Below are 21,323 nucleotides of genomic sequence, written 5' to 3'. Positions count from 1 at the left end.
GGCACAGAGGAAACCCAGGAGGACCAAGGTCAGAAGCCTGGGGAATGCTATCATTTCAGGGCTGGGCTGAGGAGATGGAGGACAACAAAGAGGTCACAGGATGAGGAACCGGAGAGACAAGGGGCTAAAGGAGAAGAGCATTCCAAGGCAGGAATAGCTCACAGTGTGACTGCATGCTAATCAAGCCAGACAAGACAGCTAAAGGCTTGGACTTGGCTAACCATAGAGGGCCATGCCCTTTGCCCAAGACATTTCAAGGAAGTGACAGTGACAGAAGCCAAAGCACAGAGGTTGAGTTGAGGAGGTAAGGAAGCAGACACTGTGGATAAGGCTACGTTCAGGAAGCATGGCTAAGAACAGGGAGTGAGCCAACCGGAAATACAGGATCTAATTTTCCTTACCAGCCTGAACCTCTGCTTGGAGCTCCAGACTCACTTCTACTAAATTTCTCCTCTTCCCTCACCCACTACGTTCAATATGCACCATGGCTTCCCCTCTGCCCATTCTCCACAACAGCCAGACAGTCTTTTTTAAACTCGAAATTGGACCATCCTTCCCCTCCACCCCGTTGCCCCAAACCGGTCAAAATGTACAATGGCTTCCCACTGCCCTTAGAATAAAATCTTAACTCCTTGCTGTGGCCTGACATTCTTGTATGATGTGGGCCCCCACTTTCCTCTCTAGCATCTTTGTAGGCAAATCCCCCTGCTGCTTGCCATAGACTGACCTGACCTCCTGTCAGCCCCCAAACCCTGTAAGCACAGTGCAACTTCAGGATCTTCGCTCAGGCTGCTCCCTCTGCCTGGAATGCTCTTGTCTCTCCTGCCCTCCTCCAACTGAAGCAGCCAAAAGGTGAATCACTCATAAAAGGAGTGGCCAACACAGAGGTCCTCCTCTACCCCGTGCCCAGGGCTTCACCTCCAACCAACCGCAGAGTCCAGCTTTTCCAGCTCCCTGCCAGGGGCTTTGATGTTGGGGAGTCAAGTTGGAGCTCATTTCTCTGCTGCTTATTAGTTGTGCGGCTTTTGTCAAGGCGCCACCTCATCAGTTTTCTCATCTTGAAAAAGGTAAACAGTGTCTGCACCACCAGCTGTTAGGAAGCTCATCTCAGAAGGTGTATAAACACCCCAATTCTCACCCACGTCCCCTGATCTGGGGGTTTCTCTCCCACCTTTGCAGCACTGGCCTTCCCCAGGAACCAGTCCTAGGCTCCTCAGCCCTTCCCACGCTGTCCATGAAGGCAGGAGGAGCTGCCTGTCTGTTCTGTCCTAGTGCTACACAGGGCTGCCTCATGCTTCTCAGAGCCCCTGCCACCACTCCACACACGTGAAAACCCACACACTCCAAATTCACCTCCCACCCAGGAAATGCCTCTCTCAGCCCTCTCTCTTTTGGCCTTGGTCACCAGCTCCCATCCTAAGCCTGCTACATAAAAGCCTCCCGGACAGTCATCCACATTTTCTCTTCCCCCACTCTGCTGGTGGGATGTGGACACTCAGGGCAACCTTGCAAACCCTGGTTTGGAGATGGCAGAGGATCCGTCAGTCTGGGCCCCTCCACTCCCGCAGCTGACTGGATTTGAAATGGGCATGAATATGTCGACTGTTTAAAGCCACTGAGATTCCAGCAGGAATCTATCTGCTACAGGAGCTAGCATGTCTCTACGTAATACAGGCTGAATTTAGATAACTGGACAGAATGCGGAGGGCTCTAGTGGTAATGAACATTTATACAAAAGCCTGGAGCTAGGGTTACTCATGGCCTCATGACACCAGCTCCATTTATATAGTACTTATCCTCTTCATAGTACTTTAAATTACATTTTCTCCTCTGACACAACTATCACCATCATCGCTTACTATTGTCATAATGAACAGTTTACAAATGAAGAAACAGACCTAGAGAATGTAAGCTGTGTCCAAGGCCCCATAGCTAGCAAATGCGGGGTCAAGACTGGACCACAGGACTCCTGACTCCACATCCCATGGCATCTTCCCTACAGCCCCCAGTCTCTCTAAGCCTCATCCTAGTGCTACGGCAGAAACACTCGCGGCTGAAATACAAGGGCGCTGGAATGACACAGAAAAGGTAGGCAGCCTGGCAGAAGTAGTTAAAGGCAGATTGTGGAGGACTGTACGAACATCAGACTGCAGAGCTTAACTTCCATTCAAGAGACAATGCGGAGCAATAATCAGCCTCTACTTCAAGCCCCACGGCAATCACTTTATACCTTCGCTCCTGTCTTCAGAGACCTTACTGCACCAGCTCATCCCAGTTATCAGTCGTTGCCAAAGGTCCACTTCGCAAAGAACATAGCTTTGATGAGGGCAAAACTTCTTTTTTTTTTTTATAATTTTTATTTTGTTATATTAGTCACCATACAGCACATCCCCAGTTTTTGATGCAATGTTCCATGATTCATTATTTGCGTATAACACCCAGTGCACCATGCAATATGTGCCCTCTTTAATACCCATCACCGGCCTATCCCAATCCCCCCCCCTCCGAAGCCTTCAGTTTGTTTCCCAGAGTCCATAGTCTCTCATGGTTCATTCCCCCTTCTGTTTACCCCTCCTTCATTCTTCCCTTCCTTCTCCTACCGATCTTCCTATTTCTTATGTTCCATAAATGAGTGAAACCACATAATTGTCTTTCTCTGCTTGACTTATTTCACTTAGCATTATCTCCTCCAGTCCCATCCATGTTGCTGCAAATGTTGTGTAATCGTTCTTTCTGACGGCTGAGCAAAACTTCTAGTCTTCTACCTTCTGTAGACATATCTGAACCCCCAAACAGCCTTACCTCTTTGCATGCAGAGTGAAAGAGGCACCCCTCCCGCCCCTGCAATATTACTGACCATCCCCATGCCTGTCCCCCTACCCCTGGAGGAGTACTTGAGCAAGAACATGACCTTTCTCCCCTTGATCTCTGCCTTCTTCCTCTCTTCTAGTTCCATCTCTTCAGTCTCTGAACACACTAGAGCCCCTCTCATCCTAAAATCATCCTTTCCCACAGCCCCTTATCCTCACACTTCATAAGTGAGCTCCTTGAAGAAACAGGAGCAGCAAACACGCATCTCCACTTCACCACCATGGATTCTCTGTTCCACCCACTGTAATGCATTATGACACTGAAACAGTCATGTCTAATAATACCTCCCAGGAGCTAAGTTCAGTGGACATATACCAACACTTCTCTTGACCTTGAGGTGCTTGACAGTGCTGCACTCCCTCCCTGAAATTCCCCTCTGCCTTGATTTCCACAACCCCACTCTCTCCTGGGTATCCTCCTCTCTGTCTACTCCCTTTCTTGGCATCCTTCATTGACTCCTCTTTCTCTGCCTCTCCTCTAAATGTTGGTTTTTTCCTGAGGTTCCGTCTTGGTACCTCCTCTTACCTGACATACTCTATGTTTGAAATCATCTACAAACATAGCTTCAACTGACAGATACAAGCTGGTAACTTCAGTGGTCTGCAGTCCAGACCACTCAGGTGAGTTCTCCTCGACGTCACTACATCTGCCTGTGGATATCTCCATGTAGATTCCACGAGCACCTCAAACACAACATGGCTAAAACCACACTAAGCATTTTGTTTACCCCACTTGTTCTTCCTCTTTCTGCATCAATAATGACAGGATTTGTTAAGTACTGTATCAGTCTGGGTTCTCCAGAGAAACAGAACCAATAGGATACATGCATGTATGTGTGTTAAGTATACACACACGTGCAGAAATTAAGAGATTTAAGGAACTGGTTCACACAACTGTAGGAACTGGCAAGTCTGAAATCTGTAGGAAAGGCCAGGAGGCTGGAAATTCAGACAAGAATTAATGCTGTAGTCTTGGGCTCACTTCCCACTCAAACAGCAAGAGAGTCTGGCCCTCTCACCTCTACATCCCCAGCACACTACACATAGCAGAAGCTCAGTAATTGGTGGTGAACGGCTAACCAAGCATAAAGTGAAATGCTATTAAGTGAGAATGGGACCAAAAGATGTGGAGGGCTCTGCATTTTAATGAGAAAGAATCCAGAAACTTGAATAAGGCTGTACTATAAATCAAAATACAGCCCTTCCGAGACATCCATTTGCCAGAATTACCTGACCACTACACCTACGACTGAATGAGAATCATCACACAGACAGAAGCACATCCATTCCAATCCTTTGCCTGAATGTCTCAACATCTCTGTTAAGTAGACATGGCAAAGAAAAGGCACATTTTACAACTAAATTGAGGTTCTGAAAGACTAAGGTCTTACCTAGGTTACTACAGGAAATACCTACAAGGAAAGGTCTTAGTTCTTCAGGGATATATGTAGGAGAAGGGACCATAAACAACAGAAAGACAAAAAGGAATCATACGGTTCAAAAGGGATGATTTTGGATTTAGGATTTAGGGTGCTTATCTGCCTAAATCTGTAAAAACTAAAGATATTTTCTATAATTTACAAATGATACTTTTATTTTAATTATTGTTCAGAGAAACTTTTGTCTTTCTACTCTGTAAGTCAATGGTATGTATTAGACTATTAGTATTATCACACAGCCATTGTTGGAGTAATAAATTTCTGGTTAGATAGTAAATATCTAGGAGTACTGTTTTCTGAAACAACGCCAGTATGTATTAAATCTACAGTTCATGAGGGATGGCTAAATAGCCTATATTAACCCCAGGCACCAAAAAATAGCTAGTTTTCTGATTATTTAAAAGCATTAAAATTAGTGAGATACTAGTAATATTCAGTCCAAGTATTACACTTGGGGATTTTCTGAGCGTACATGGCATTCTCTGAAGCCACAGAGTAGTGGAAACCCTCCGTTAGCCATTCCTATTAGACAAAGCGGGGACTAATTTCCCCCACCTATATTTGCAGATATTGTAACATGACCTTCTCAAAGTTTTCTATGTAGTGTCATTTATTATAAAACTCTTATAAACCTTGTTAAAAGATTTTTTTTATTACAGTTGACAGAAAAGAGAGTCAAATGCCTAAGGTCACGTCACTGGTAAATGGCAAAAGCAGGACTACACACCAGGTCTTTCTGCCTCCAGGCTTATAGTTATCTATAAATCTATCAGAGCTTCCCAGCCATGGAGCCACCAAACCGTACGTGGCATGAGGCCAGAGAAAGACCATGTGTAACCGCTCCCCACTGGTGTCCAGCACAGAACCTGATACACGGGAGGCACACAGTAAGTACATGATTGGGGAGTGACTGGTTTCATTTTCTGAGAGTTGCTTTAGTCACCTGCATGGTAAAATATTAAGGAACGGTAATGGTAATGGCATGGTAAAATATTAAGGAAATAGCTTTTAAAATGCTACTGGCATTATCACGAATAAACAAAGAAAATACTATTTTTTTCAAAACCATATATGCTGATTTCCAAAAAGATCAGCATTCTGAGCCAGGGCCCCATTTCAGCACAAAAGGTAGCAAATGGTATGTTTTCAACTTCGTGGGAAATTAAGTGTCGAACTGACAGGGCAAGGAGAAGACTGAAAATTCAGTCTTACGTGGGGAAAGGAAAAACTGACGGCAAGGTCTCAGACCTAACAATGACCGTTTGCAAGGCCGCCACAGTGGTCCAGTTGTAGGTAACCTACCACGGCAAGAAATGAGCTTGCCAAAGGAGTGAGGATTCACCCAAATGGACACACATCAGCCACAGAGCCTTCACTCTGTGGCAGAAATATGTAGCTTTGAGGCAGACCAAGCCCAGAAACAACACACACAGAGAACTGGAGCAGGTAGAGCCATTCTGTAAAACTCTCTGTGCTTAGTTAGCCACGCTAAGAACAAGGGAGAAAGAGGAGGAGCTGGCCTCCTTCAGTTCATTATGGCCCCAGCCCAGAAGGCTCTCCTGCCCTCATTGCCAACCATTCCCAAGAAAGACATTCAGAAATGAGACGGTGAGTATTCGAGAGGTCTCCTAACATGGCCAACTATTCCTTTCCTATAAAGGCCTCACCAACCGCACTTAGAGCTCCTTCTTCCCCCAAATCCTAAACCATATACCTAAACATATACCTTCCATTATCACTCTGGTTTTCTGTTTACCACCATAGCAGTGTATTTCCAATTCTTTTGGAATTTGAGACATCCACTACGATCCCAAGATTATTTTTAAGGGCTTCCATAAAAGCCCTTCTCCACCATACATTCCTTAATACTTCATACTTAATTACAAAGACAAGTTACCCCAAATAATTAAGGAGTGAGGCATTCTGGATGAGTGAAAGTTAATTCGTTAAGCACCAAAGTATCTCTGTAGTCTCGCTAAAATAAATGATGCCTTAGTAAACAGAAAATATCAAATGTAAGTTCCAAATTCCATCCAACCTTCAAGACCCTGTCTGAATAAAACACTCCCTGAAAGCACCCTCCCATCCCCTCTCACCACTTCCACTCACCACCAGAAATAATCTCTTTCATCTGTGATCCTACATTTTTTTATTATACCTCCTTTGCAGCATGCAGCATAGACTTCTTGAGGTCAGAGATTTAAATGCATCTTTTAAAAAATGTTTGAGGGGCACCTGGGTAGCTCAGTCGTTAAGCATCTGCCTTCGGCTCAGGGCGTGATCCCGGCGTTCTGGGATCGAGCCCCATATCAGGCTCCTCCGCTGGGAGCCTGCTTCTTCCTCTCCCACTCCCCCTGCTTGTGTTCCCTCTCTAGCTGGCTGTGTCTCTCTCTGTCGAATAAATAAATAAAATCTTTTAAAAAAAAATGTTTGAAAACAGAGACCTTTCTTAACCCCATGCTGCCTAGTTCACAGCAGGCATACAAACACTTCACCAACTGAGTATGCTTAGTGATTGAAACATTATAAAGAGTACCATAATACAGCAGAGCCTTCATAATACAACAGAATTCAGGGGTTCCTGAGCTGTGTAGGGCAGATAAGTGAGATATTAAAATACTATTGTTAAAATATTCATTGGCCTCTGTTCAATATTTCTCAGCTTTAGAAGATGTTTTTCTAAGAGGGAAAAATATTCTGAATTTCCTTTTTTTTTCCTAAATGGAATTACTTTTTAAAAAATCTCAACTTGCAAATGGAAAGTTCTGGTTGAATTGGCATTACTAAACCTCCATTGCCACATTTTCTAGGTCTCAAGCCATGCATTCAAGTGGCTCCCTGTAGTTCACCAAGGAGATGAGGCAGTAAGCGGAAGGATGTAGTAAGTGACAGGAATATAACCAAGATGTTATGCCATGTTTGGCACCCAGTTCAGCAGTTTGAAAGCCAGGCTCGTCAGTACCAGCCGTGCTAAACGGAAATAAGAAATGGAACACATGATAGAGTAAATCAAGTTTTCAGCTCGAGGTCCATAGCAACCACTTCCAGCAAGGCTGACAGCATTCTTTTCCCGCAGCTTTAGTGTTTGGGTATGACAAACCAGGCTGGAAGTAAAGTTTAAATATTCTAAACACTGCAGCTCAAACTCAAACCTCCTTACTAGCAACAGGGGACTCTAAATGGTCAGCCAAGAATGGCTAACTCTAAGTTGCCTCTCAGCAGCTATTCTTTTGCAGGAGTCCTCTTCCTTGTCATGAAAAGGAACAGAATTTTCTTGGTGAAAAAACAGAGAATGGGGTGGCAGGGCTGCTGTCATCGGGGTATTAAGTATCTAATCATGTATGCAGCCCCTTGCGGATAATCACCACTCTGGTCTTTAGCTCGTCAATGAGTAAATGTTTTAGTTCCATATCTTCAGAGACAGAAACGTGCCACATAAGTCAATTTTAAGCATAACTGAAGCACTACAACATGCTAGCTTAGGACAGAAAGCGTTCTAAGTTTCATTACTTCCTTCTCAGCCTTCAGAACTAACCAAACCATAACCTAACCTATTCCCGTTGAATAGGACAATTATAATTAATTAATGTATTCAGGGACCACTGAGGCAAACAGGACTGTTTCTTCTACAATGAATGCCCCCAAACTGCTGTACTTTGAATTATTTTGTACAGCGTTTCCATCTCTGTCATCACCACCTGTCTCTTCTTGCTGGGACCAGTGTGTTTGCCTCTAACGGTGGGTCCCTTAATTCACTGCTTCTGGTATCAGACCAGCCTGGAGAGCTAAGCTATTAAGAGTCACGGGCCAACGCTCACTCCCACCAGCCTCACCTCCTTCATACCCAGGCAGTCACCTTTCAGACCCCACGAACTTAAACACTACAGCTGTGTTCCTCAAACTTGCCTAATTATAAAGATTTACCAGGTATGTGTGTGGCAACGGGAGAGTTTAAAACCTACATTCTCAGTCCCCTCTCCTATAAATTCTAATTCAGTGGACCCAAGATGGGGGGCCCTGAAATCTGTATTTCTTTAACACACAGCCTTGATTTTCATGACCAAGTTTAGAAACACATTCAACATGTCATGGGTGCTGCCCACTTGAATTGGGATTCCTTCTGAAGCATGATGAACTGGGCCAAGGCAAACTTCTTCCAGAGAGACCTGGCAACCAATCAAGTTGCCAGGTCATTGCTCTTCCACTGTCCTCAGGCAAAATCCCCTGATATTCTGAAGCTCCTTCAGGCTAGCCATACACCTCTTCTCTTGCTGGTACTTCATTCACTGAAGACTTGGCACACCTTCCTTCTCTCCACCCCAGATGTCCTGCCATCCCTGTGATGGGTTTTCTGATCACATGGATGACCCAAACAATTCTCCAGCCTCTCCGTTACTTAACCTCCTTGACTTCGCTCATCTTCACTGAGTTCACTTCATTTCAGCCATTTGTGTCTGTGGCAAAACCCAGGAGCCCATCATGTCCAGTAATTAACTGCTCCAGCTCTGAAATCTTCCACTCATATGTCCCTGTCTAACCATATCCTCCTATTACTCCATCACTCCAATACACCCACTCCTTAACTTCATCAGTACCTCTGGTCCTTTCCTCCTCCTCATCCAGCCTAAAAACCCTTACCTGTCATGTTAATCACTCCCTGGCCAATACCCTCAGATCCTCTGCCCCACCATCCTTCTGCCAGCAAACCTCAGCCCTAGCTCAATCCAACTATATGCCTTCTGTGCTCCTAAAACCAGGCAGCTGAATGCTACTGACACCCCAATCCATCCATGGTCTCCTACCTGAAACTGTCAGGAAATCATGGACATTGCCCCAAGTTCACTCTTCCTGACTTTAATTATATGTCAAATCTCCTTGCTTTCCCTCTGACCTCTTCCCACTTAATCTTAGCAGACAACCTCACCCTCTAATTCATAGAGTTGTTGGAAGCCCCAAATGAGCACTTGATCCTAAGCCACCCCACCAGAAAATTCAACTGTGCCCCGATATCTGTTTTAAGATTTTATTTATTTTAGAGGGGGGTGAGGGGCAGAGGGAAAGAGACTATCCCAAGCAGACTGAGCCTGACACGGGGCTCAATCCCACGACTCTTGAGATCATGACCTGAGCTGAAATCAAGAGTCTGACGCTTAACTGAGTAAGCCACCCAGGCGCCCCCGGTGAGTATTTTTCTGATACAAGAGAAAAAACTAGCCAGACTCTCAAAAATGGCCAGCCTCTCAAAAGATCTATCCAGAGAATCTGAGAATCTTTCTTAAGATGAAAAGGAGTTTAAAAAGAAGAAAACTATCTTACCTCAAGCATTTAACAAGTTTGAATCCAAACATAAAGTTGCCATACATCAGTAGAATGATTATAAATCATAAGCCAAATAGTTAATTCTCTGATCATTTTTATAAATTCAAAGCCAGAGTCAGTGAAACAATACTGTTAGTTATGGTCTTTCACTCTTACCCAAACTCTAATTTGTTGATGGGGCTATAAGTCTTTTCCTGAGGGCTTTTTCCCCTCCTTAAAATATTAATAGCTAACATTCACTGGTTTTTTGTGTACAATTATGTTACTCACAATGACCCTATGAGATAAGAACTATTATTTTTCTCCATTTACAACTGAAAAACAGACTTAGACATGTTAAGTAATTTGCCCAAAGGCTTACAGCTAGAAAGCAGCGAAGGCAAAATTAAAACAGAACTCAAACTAATCTATGTGCTTCGGCACAGTGATTTTTAACGAAACTTCCCAGGAAATGCAGCACCCTAATCCAATTTTGATACTCCAGTGTATGCTTAGAACCCTCAGACATTACTATTATGGCCTGTTTGACATTCATTCATCCCTACATTCACATCAGAAGGCAGTAATGAATAGGAGGAAAGTTTCTACAGTCAGATCACATAGATTCAAATCCTAGCTCCATCACTTTCTTAACTGTGTAACTTTAAAATTTATTCCTCTAAGTTCATTTTTTTCAACTAGGATGCAGAAATAATGTAATAATCACTGTCACATTAGTCAGTCCTCCCAGATATTTAAAGATAATACATGATCGCACTTAGCACTGGACCTGGCACATTGTAAGTCTCAAAAAAGGTTAGCCATTATAAAAACTAGTATTCAAAAGGTATTGAGGACCTGCACCCACTGGATTCAAGGCAGAGCACTGGGTGCCAGGACTGTGCCATAAACAGGCCAAGGCTGTCTCTGCCTTTGTAGGTCTTTCAGTCTCCTGGGGGAGCAGACAATAAAGAAGGAAACATATCAATGAGATACTAGAATTTTGGTGAAACACTAAGCAGGAAATGCACATGTACTAAGAGGGGACAGTAGGGAGGAAGCTACTGTTCAAGGAGTGATCAGGAAAGGCCCTTCTAAGGGGGGACATTTTCGCTGAGTGCAAATGTTTGAGAAGGATCTTTCTATGAGAAGAATAGGGGAAGGGTGCCAGGCAGAGAGAAAGGCCTGTACAGAAGAGGAGGAGAACTGGCACATTAGAGGAACTGACAGTTCCAACCTGACAGAATGGCTGAGCGAGGAGCAGAGGTTGGAGAGGGAGACAGAGACCGAGCACTTCAGATTAAGAAGTGTGGGTGTGGGGGCGCCTGGGTGGCACAGCGGTTAGGCGTCTGCCTTCGGCTCAGGGCGTGATCCCGGCGTTCTGGGATCGAGCCCCACATCAGGCTCCTCTGCTATGAGCCTGCTTCTTCCTCTCCCACTTCCCCTGCTTGTGTTCCCTCTCTCGCTGGCTGTCTCTATCTCTGTCAAATAAATAAATAAAATCTTAAAAAAAAAAAAAAAAAAAAAAAGAAGTGTGGGTGTGGGTCTAAGTGCAGTGGGAAGCCACTGCAGGCGGGTAATGTGATCTGGTTTGCTTTTTAGTAGCATCACTCCGGCAGCAATGGGGAAAGGGGTTAGAAGAAAGCAAGGGTGGAAGCCGGAAGACCAGATACAGGCAGGGGCAGTCATCCAGCTGAGAGGACAGTGGCTGGATTAGGATGGAGGGAAGGGAGGATTTGAGGTATTCTGGAGCCTTGGCCAACAGGCTGTGCTGATGGGTTGGATGTGGGGTGAAGAATTCAGAAGAATCAAAGACAATTTTCACGTGTTTGGCTTGAACAATGAGAGGACAATAAGGCCACAGGGAAGGCAGGGGGTGAAGACGGGAGTCAGGAATGAGGAATATAAATCCGGAAGTTGGAGAAGGAGATATTTTGGACATACAAAGTTTGAGATCATGGTGGGGCAGCAAGTAGAGATACCAGGAAGGCAGTGGGTAAAAATGCAAGACTAGAACCAGAGAAAGGTCCAGGAGAAAGTCTAACCAAGGGAGGGAATTAGCATTCAAAGGGTATTAAAGTCCTGGGAATAGATGAGATCATTTAGGGAGAGAATATGATGCGAGAAGGGAGGTAGCCAAGTGACAAAAGAGAAAAAAATAATAAAAAATCAGGTTGGTGGGGGCCTGGATGGCTCAGTCAGTTAAATATCTGCCTTCGGCTCAGGTCATGATCTCAGGGTCCCGGGATCAAGCCCCAGATCAGGCTCCCTGCTCAGTGGGGAGCCTTCTCCTCCATCTCCCACTCCCCCTGCTTGTGCTCTCTCTCTCTCACTCTCTCTGTCAAATAAATAAAAATCTTTAAAAAAAAAAAAGAAGAAGAAGAAGAAGAAGGAGAAACTCAAGCAAGCAGGATGGTAATCTAAAACTGGACATGAGGGGCGCCTGGGTGGCACAGCGGTTAAGCGTCTGCCTTCGGCTCAGGGCGTGATCCTGGCATTATGGGATCGAGCCCCACATCAGGCTCCTCCGCTAGGAGCCTGCTTCTTCCTCTCCCACTCCCCCTGCTTGTGTTCCCTCTCTCGCTGGCTGTCTCTCTCTCTCTGTCAAATAAATAAATAAAATCTTTAAAAAAAAAAAAAAACTGGACATGATCATCGTGGTCACGTAGCCCATGCAAAACACAAAGAACTACCCTCACTGTGTGCTCAATAAATGCCTATGGAACAAATAAAAATAAATTCTTAATGCATTCCTTTTAGGCCTTTAAAGGAAAAATTTTCATTTAGGATTTTTCCCCAAGTTCTTATATTTTTGAGGCATAAGAAAAAACATTTTTGAAGGTCTCTGGATTGTATACAAAGGAATCATTTTTCTTATGGGCAAAAAACAAGGATTTTTTTTCAAAATCTCACTAAAAAGTAGTCTATTTGAAATTCAAGCTTTTAAAAAAGCTTACACTCATGCTATAACCTTTCTGTAAAAATTCTACCCCAAGATACAATTTTTCCCATCCTTATAACGAAAATGCAATTATATGTTTTACTACAGATACCATTTCATCCTGAAAGATGAAACCGGTACTTTCAAACCGTTCAAGAGTCACATGAGAGATGTAAAATGCTCAAGAGATCAAGGATTTATTTTAAAATGTTAAAAAAAAAAACAAAACTTAAGCATACCTGTGAGGCCATCCAAAAACTGATAACCAAGGAGTTGAAAAGGATAGAATTGCCAGGAAAATAAGTAAATATAACAGCTACTCCTCAAATGAAAACACATTAAAGCTGTAATTATATCTCTGGGTATCTGTTGACACAAAAAACTCACTACGCTCTTGAGGCTTACACTATCACTAAGAACTACCAAATTGAAATCACAGCTGTAAACATAACTGGGATACTTTATACTTCTCAAAGATTTCCAATGTGACACAAGGCATAGTGTATAAAAAAGAAAGGCAGTAACATTTGCCAAAAATGTTTCTTCCCTCGATTGTTCAAGTTAGATCAAGACTGTAATTCTAAGACTATAAGCCTCACTTGTGAAATTCTTCTTCTCAGATATGGAAAGGAAAGGACTATCCTGACTTTCAACGGATTGTGATCCCACTTCAGGACAGACCTATCTAAAAGCCTAGGAGGCTACAGGAAGATCACAGGAATGGATGGATGATGAGCATTCACTCACTCACTCATTCATTCAACAAATGTTAAACACCTATAATGTGCCAGGTGCTGTTCTGAGTCCTAAGGACACATCAGTGAAAAAAGTCTCACATTTTTTAGTTAATGGGGGAAAAGAGACATAAACCAACAAATAAATATGTACTCACCAGTGGGAGTAAGTGCTATGAAGAAAAGTAAGGTTAAGGAGGTCTAGGGAGGACAGAGTAGTGGGGTGTATTTTACACAGAAGGGTCAGGAAAAGCCTGATAAGGTTACATCTGAGCAGAGACCTGAGGCGAGACCCATGATGTCCAGGGAACAGAGTTCTAGGCCGAAGAAATAGCGAACGCAAAGGCACTGAGGCTGGCATATGCCTCAGGTTTTTAAGGAATAGCAAAGTGATCTGTTTGGCAAAACTGGAAGTGAGAACAGGGAGGTAGCCTAGTTAGCCGCGGCAAGGACTTCAGACTTGACTTTAAGGCGAGAAGCTACTGGAGCTCTCTAAGCAGAGGATCTGATTTATTTTTTTTAAAGTATCACAAAGGGAACACAAGTTCTTACTCATACACAAGTTTTGTGAGTAATAAATAGGTTAAACATGTACCTACAGAAGAGGAGACAATATCTCCAGCTGCAGAGTACTTTAAAGCTGCAAATCAGATTAAGCAAAGAATTATGTAAAATCACCACTGAATCCCTATGTCCATCATCCTCCTCTCATGTCTTTATGTACGAGGCATACATAATCTGTAAGATTTTACATAATCTATTTATAAGTAGGAAAAAAGCATATAATAAAACAATCTCCTAGTTTGGTAGCATTTTTGTAAGAAAAAATACTTCTACACCAGAACAAAAAACTAAAAGGATAACTAGCTAATTGTGGTTTCCTATCGTTTGTGGTATTACGGGTTTTTTCTCAAGCTTTTCTTTGTTTTTCTAGTTTAATGCTTTAAATGTGAATTACTTTTGTAATTTTTAATGTTACCTTTAAAAAAAAACGCTCCTACCAGTAGACTGCTCTAATCTCAAGTCATACTTAAATACGAAAACAAACAAAACACGGAGAACATCTTCTCCAAAAGTTACCCCACTTCCATGCAATGTTTGCCTGTGAACGAAGCACTGCACAAATCAAGCGCTGCTCAATGTATCAAGGTCACAAAACCAACTTGGTTAATATGTTTATCATTACATAGTAGCTCTGTCCTCTACAGCAACTTTGATACCATTTTTCCAAGGCAGCAATAGAAGGGCCCTTTCATTAATTTCCTAAGACTCTTTGATACTACTTTGCTGCTTCTGGATTTTTCCACTGTATGTCTCTTAGAAACAAATTAAGCCCGAATAAGTTGTTCCAGCTAATGAAGTGCGCTTTTGGCTCTTTCCCCGTGGCTGAGAACTAGCCGGCAAAATACCAATTGTTTAAGGACGCGTTTTCTCTTCGTTTCTAAATACCGCGATGATAAGTTTACTACAAATAGAGAACATCAACATAACAACGTACAAGTACACGTATAAATGGAAACTACTGTCGCCCCTTTTTAAACTGAAGATGTGTGGACTCTCATGAATAAATACTATGTGTTCACATGACACAGATAAAAACAGAAAGGAGTATGCCCTCCCTCCGCCTCTACCTAACCTCTCCTCCCCACCACAGAACTGTTTCTCCCAGGGCACAAGCCCAGGGCAATCACTGCTCAGAAATGCAAACCACGCAACTCAAAGTGACTCAAGCTCTGAAACACTTTCCACCTAAGCTCCCCATCCCACCCGCTCCTCAATCACTTCCGACAGGCTTCTCTGAATGGAAATCCCAAACTCCGCTCACACGCCACTCTCCGCATCCGGGAACCCGGGCCCCAGGGTGGGTGTTTTCGCGTGGGCAAATGAGGGTCCCGGGGTTCAGGCCTCTACTGTACCCCCAAGTGGCTGGAGTTCCCGGCTCAGCTGCCTCCTCGGCGGAGCTGGCGCTCTCCACGCCAGGGGCAGGGGCTGCCCCACGCCCGCAGCGGCCCGCTGCAGCCGGAGCGAGGGGCTCCCGGCCGCCCGGCATCCCCGCCCCGCCGCGCGCCCCCCTCGGGGCTCCCGGGCGCCCACACGGTCCCGCACCGCCGCACGGGGACACGCACCCTTGCGGGGTCGGCCGGGCGTCTGCGGGTGCCCCCCTCCCCTCCGCGCCCCCTGGCGCTCGCGTCGCGGCTGCGGCCCGCTGGGGCTACACCGAGCCCCAGGACGCCCCAGCCCCGGGCTAAGTGGGGGGGTGCTGACAGATGGGGCGAAGGCGGGGCTTCGGGGGGAAGGGGCGGAGCCTGAGCGCATGGGGGTGCTGGCGGCTGACAGAAAGAGCCGGGGCAGCGGGCGGGAGGGGCTGGCGGCCGCCGCGGGCAGGGCCGGGGGGTCAGGCGTGGCGGGAGGGAGCTCGCGCAGACACGGGGGGGTTGACAGGCAGAGAGACACACACACACGGAGACTGACAGTCGCGGGGGCACGCGGGGCCGGCGGGCCGCGGCGGGCGCTCACCTGGCAGCAGCGGCGGCGGCGGCGGCGGCACCCGCGGCCGGGCCGCTCTCCCCGCGCTCCGGGCCTCCCTCCCGGCGGGCGGGCGGGCGGCCGGCGCAGGCCCCGCGGAGGCGGCGGCGACGCCGGAGCCTCGGACTGCTGGGCGGCGGGGACGCAGCTGCACCAACCGACTCTGGGCCGCTCGGCTCGGCTCGGCCGCGCTCGGAGCTGCTCGGCTCCGTTCGGCCCCGCTCGGCTCGGATGGGGGCGGGGCCCGAGGCCCCCCGCCCAGGTCGCCTCTTGCGCCCGGGGGGCGGGGCTTTAGTGCGGGCGCGAGCCCCCTGACGTCGCGGGGAGCGGACCTTGCCCCGGACGCATGCGCAGGCGTCGTCCCGCTTTTCCCCGCGTGTAGACTGAAGGGGGCGGGGAAGAAGGGCACAGGGGGCGGATGCTGCGGCCCCAGAGGTTCCCGGCTTTTGTGCTCCATATCCTGGTCTTTCTGGAGGACCACCTAAGGAAGGTCACACAAGGCTACTCTTTCGAAAGGATGTAGGCAGGGCAGGGATCCTGGTTTCCCAACAAGCATCGCCTGGGAGTTGGGTTTTTCTTTCATCCCACCAATGCTCCACTGCAGTTTTAATCTCTTCTGTTTCTGAACAACAACTTCTGATGGCTTTTTAACATTAAATCTTCAGGTACTTGAGAACTTGCCAGCATCAGTCCCTGCAGTTACAATAATGCTGTCCTTTCTTAACAGCTTCCATTGTGTCACCTGTAACACCCGGGATGGGGTTGGGCCCTTTTCTGGTTTTTTTCCCAGGTACCTGGTTGTCATGGAGCCTAACTCTATGGCAGATATGCTCAAAAAGTGATCCCCACCTTTAGAATCCGGTGATTAATACACAGCAAGAGCTCTGCAGTCTGACACATCTAGGTTGGCATCCCAGATCTGCATTATATTGACAGATTAATAATTGGCTGGGTGACTTTGGACATGCTATTTAATCTTTAATCCATAAAAGAGCAATGAAAATATTAGTAATTAAGCCAGGAGAAATGATTGAAAGATTTAAATGACAACACCCATTAAGCTTTCCATACACTGCCTGGTGTTCAACAAATAAAGCTGATTTTAACTTCAGGTTGCATTTTAACCTTCAGATTCTGAAAAACAGTGAACATATAAAGTATTGAGCAATATGTCAAACTTGACACGTCCAAAGCCAGACTCTCCAACTTGCCCTTCAATTTGCTCCTTTCAGTCTTCTCCAAATCAGTTAACATCAATTCCATCCTTCTGGTGGCTGAGACCAAACCTTGAAGTCATCCTTAATTCCTCTTTTTCTATCATCATATCCCACATATAATCCAGTAGCAAATACCTTTTAAATACCCTCATTTGCGCCCTTGTCATCTTTCTCCTGGAATATTGCAGTAACCTTCTACCTGCTCTCCGTGATTTCCCTCTCTTCTCAGAGAGCTTGTTCTCAAGAAGCCAGAAGGATTCTGTTAAAACCTAAGTCAAAACATATTTCTCCCCTTCTCTAAAGCCTCCAGTGCCTTCCCATCTCAGAGCAAAAACCAAAATTTTTTTGTCAAGGGCCCCCAAGAGTCTATTGTGACCTCCCCCCACCCAACACTCCTCCCATTCTCTAACTCCATCTCCTTGCACTCTACCCCTTCACTCCATTCCAGCCACACTAGCCTTCTTCCTGCTTCTGGAACATGCAGGCTCATCCCTACCTCAAGACCTTTGCATTTGATGTTTCATACCCCCAAGATATCAGAAAGGCATATGCCCCTACTCCAAATTTCAAAATTTTTCAAAAGTCACCGCCTCAGACTTACCCAGACCATTCTGCTAAAATATCAAGTCCCACGCCCCCCATCATTTTCTCTCTCCTCATCCTGCTTTACTTTTGCTTATAGCCCTTATGACCTGAATATCATCTGTAATGTTCTGAGAGCAGGGACTTGTGCTGTTCATCTGCAGTATCTGGAACATAGCCTGACATGGTTAGGTACTCACTATATATTTCCTGAATGAATAAGAGTATATATGGAGTATGTTGCTCAAATTTAACTTCATTTACTCAACAAACTTTTTGAGCATCTATGCCAATCCAGGTACTGTGGGCTGTGAAGGTAAACAAGGCATTCTCCCAACCAGTAAGGAACTCAGAATTTCAAATGAGACGGACATGTAAAGAAGTACTTCTGGAAGAAATATGGGGCACCTGAGTGACTCAGTCCGTTAAGCGTCTGCCTTCGGCTCAAGTTGTGATCCCAGCGTCCTGGGATCAGCAGGGAGCCTGCTTCTCTGTCTCCTGCTCTCCCTGCTTGTGTGCTCACTCACTCTCTCTCTGTCAAATAAGTAAATAAAATCCTAAACAACAACAACAAAAAAAAAAAACCCACAAAAAAATGGAAGAAAATATGTAACGCTACACATATGTACTACCTGCTTTGGGAAGCAGAGAGAAGGACGTAATTAATACAATATAGGAGAGTGTAGAAAGTCTTCCCATAGGAGCCAACATTGGAGCTCAGTCTAAAGAAGTGAGGGAGGAGGAGGGACTCCAGGCAGAGGAAATACCATGCACTTAATAACTAGTGTTGGGAAGTATGTCTCAAATAGTATTTACCCAAGGAGACAAATTATTTTCCTTAAAAAAAAAAAAAAACCAAGCAGATTCCAGGTGAGCCCTATAATAACGTCACCTGAACTCACTCACATTCTGATGAGCTTTCTCAAGCAGGAAAGAAATTGCCAGAATATAGTTGATGCAATAGAATTGCCACCTGACCTCTGTTTTACTGGAATCAGCTATACCTGTCACCCTTTTTTTGTGTCGGGGTCTAAAGGCAAAGAACGTGTATCAGTTAGGAGTTTGCTGGCTGCAAGTACCACTATCCTCTCAGGCCAGTTAAAGAAAAATTAAGGGGAATTTATCTTAGGGCTTTTTAGGGGTCAAAGGGATGGGTCTCTCAGGCCAACAAGAACCCAGATGGACTTCCGGATGGATTGGAGGCAAGCAAGGGGTGCCAGTAAGACTCTCCCCACAAACTTGTTTCCTCTCCATCCAGGTAATACAATGGAAAAATATGTCTACCAACTACTCCCAAGTACATGATACAGTTCCAACTACATAGAGACTAATAATTCCTCATCATTCCAATCCCAAAATCTCAGAGAAGAGGCTCTAATTGACCCAGCCGTATCAGGTGTTTCCCCTCCCCTAGAACAATCATGACCAGCTTACAGGTCATGTAGTTCACCAGGAACGCACCTCTGTGGATCAAGACCACGAAAAAAGGGAATTGTTTTGAGTTGAGGAGGTATCTGAATAGAAGTTCCTTGTAGAACCATGAATTCCACTTAATGGCAAAACACCTGGGAGACATTTGATAGTCACACAGAAAGTGAATACTGAGCTTTCCTGATTTCTGCAAAGTAAGGAGGCCTCTTTTTACGTAGCAATCAAAACCATAAGGTATTCTTTTCCCGACAAAAAGTGGACAAAAACTGGGGTGGTTTCCATAAGCCCTGTGTTGTGGGTATTCCGATGGCCTCTGGTGGTCGTGGACATTAATGCTAGCCACCAAATATTTCTGCTGTGTTTCCCAGCCACATGATAGGATTGTATTTCCTTACGGCTTGGAGTCGGGGGTGGTCATGCCACTTGCTTTGGTCAATAATGTGTGAGTAGCTGTACTCCCAGGTCCAAACTTTAAGAGCTAGTAGGCAATTGTGTATGCTCTCTTTCCCTCAGCAACAATAGACAATGCTGAAGATGGTGATCGCTCCATCATTCTGGGTCCTGAAGGGAGGAGTCATTAAATAGTGGCCCCCGGGGGACTCACAGTACACATGTTGTAGCAGCAAGAAATAAACCTTGCTGTCGTAAAAAGACTGGGGCGTGTTTGCTACCCTAGCAAAACCCAGCCTATCCCAATAGATACGCCTTCTAACATCCAGGCTATCCCACTGCCCATTGTACAGCACGGAGGCAATTTGGGTGGGAAAGACCCCATTCCCCACATGTGGGTGTGGATTCTCTGCTAGGTCAGTGGAATTAGTCTCATCGACCTTGTACTGACTGCTTCAGGAATAGACCTATTACCCAGGCCTACAACCATCAGTATCCAATACTTGCCCCATCACAATCATTGAATAAAATCCTCACTATTTCCCTGGATGTCAGTGGGAAACCATTTGCTGCTGGCAAGGAATTTATGACCATGAAGAGAGTCAGCCTAAAGATGAAGCCCGCACATGAATAGAGAAAAGCAGAAGAAAGAGAAACAGAATCGGAGTGCTGATCAAGGCTTACCTGAACCAATAAAGTCAGGTAAATCAGTAAATTCCCCATATTATTGATTCTAATGTGAGTACTCGAAACCAAAAGCATTCCCACTATGGCTATCCTACCATATTCACTGCATAGTTCCGAGCAGTAGCCGGTGATACAGAATCACAAGGGGGAAAATGTCTGAACTTTGAACAATCACAGGAAGAGAAGCTGAAAATTCTGTGATTTATACACCAGCTCTTTCTCTAGAATAAGGTGTCACAGTGCAGACAGAGCACAGAAAAGGAACAGTAACCAGGTGAGAACCAAGGACTTGAAGGAGAAGAATCCTATAGAACCAGGATAGTGACCCCCTGGCTTAGTCAACACTACATAGTTCATTTCATAGAGAGGGTTCTATCACTCTCCATGAGCCTTCATGCTGCATTTATAAAGTCTGGAGTGAAAGAATCCAGGAGGCAGTTTCATGCAGTATGTACGTAGGATTTAACTTTGAAACTCCTGGGCTGGAATCCTGTCTCCCCACTTACTTGCTCTGTGAACTTGAGTAACTTACTTAAATCCCTAATGTAGTTATGACAGTTGAATGAGATACTCGTGTTACTATTAACATGGTGGATGATGAATCATAAGGACTCAATGGTTAAAAAGGATGTCCTGTTAATTTTTTTAAGAAAGGTTCTGGGATGCCTGGGTGGCTCAGTCATTAAGCTCAGGTCATGATCCCAGGGCCCTGCATCGGGCTTCCTGCTCAGCGGGAAGCCTGCTTCTCCCTCTCCCTCTGCTTGTGTTCCCTCTCTCGCTGTGTCTCTCTCTGTCAAATAAATAAAATCTTTAAAAAGTAAATAAATAAACGTTCTGAATCCAGTTACGTCAACTTATTGCTCTCGGGTCTAAAGCCACGATTCTTTGCTTAGCCCTGTGATATTGGAGCTGAATTCTGTAAACATTTCCTTTTTGCCAGTGGCACAATGTGAGACTCTGTCAGTAGAGAAGGTTGGAGAAATTTAAAAAAAAAAAAGCAGCATAAGGGGCTCCCTGGTTCAGAACCTTCGTGATTCCACTCTGCTCTTCTTGCTCCCATAGCACATGGTTGCCCATGGTCTAGGGAGACCCAGTGGTGCTCACCCTCCAGTGAGCTGTTCTGCCACCTGGATGGCCAGCTTCTGACCTGTAGCCTGTGGCCATCCATCAGATATCTCCACCATCCAGTGGCCTGGATTCCTGCTCTC

At 45.3% G+C, this 21,323-nt stretch overlaps 1 protein-coding gene across 7 annotated transcripts in view; it reads right to left on the bottom strand.

The window, feature by feature from the left end:
- The window catches only part of ZHX3 (zinc fingers and homeoboxes 3), a 129,564-nt gene that overhangs the window by 91,585 nt on the left and 16,656 nt on the right, over positions 1-21,323 (bottom strand). For 2 of the 7 annotated variants that reach the window (XM_057312523.1, XM_026503511.4), the window contains exon 1: positions 15,800-16,106. The exons of 1 other annotated variant lie outside the window; for it this stretch is intronic. The gene's annotated coding sequence lies outside the window, so the exon portion shown is untranslated. Of the gene's footprint in view, positions 1-727; positions 15,336-15,408; positions 15,738-15,799; positions 16,112-21,323 lie in introns of those variants that run through there. 4 more of the 7 variants (XM_057312524.1, XM_026503510.4, XM_044385827.3 and 1 more) reach the window with 4 other exon arrangements.

Source organism: Ursus arctos, unplaced genomic scaffold (assembly GCF_023065955.2).
Source record: "Ursus arctos isolate Adak ecotype North America unplaced genomic scaffold, UrsArc2.0 scaffold_16, whole genome shotgun sequence".
Classification (NCBI taxonomy): domain Eukaryota; kingdom Metazoa; phylum Chordata; class Mammalia; order Carnivora; family Ursidae; genus Ursus; species Ursus arctos.
Note: the sequence above shows the minus strand (reverse complement) of the source record. Positions and strands in the feature narration are given on the sequence as shown.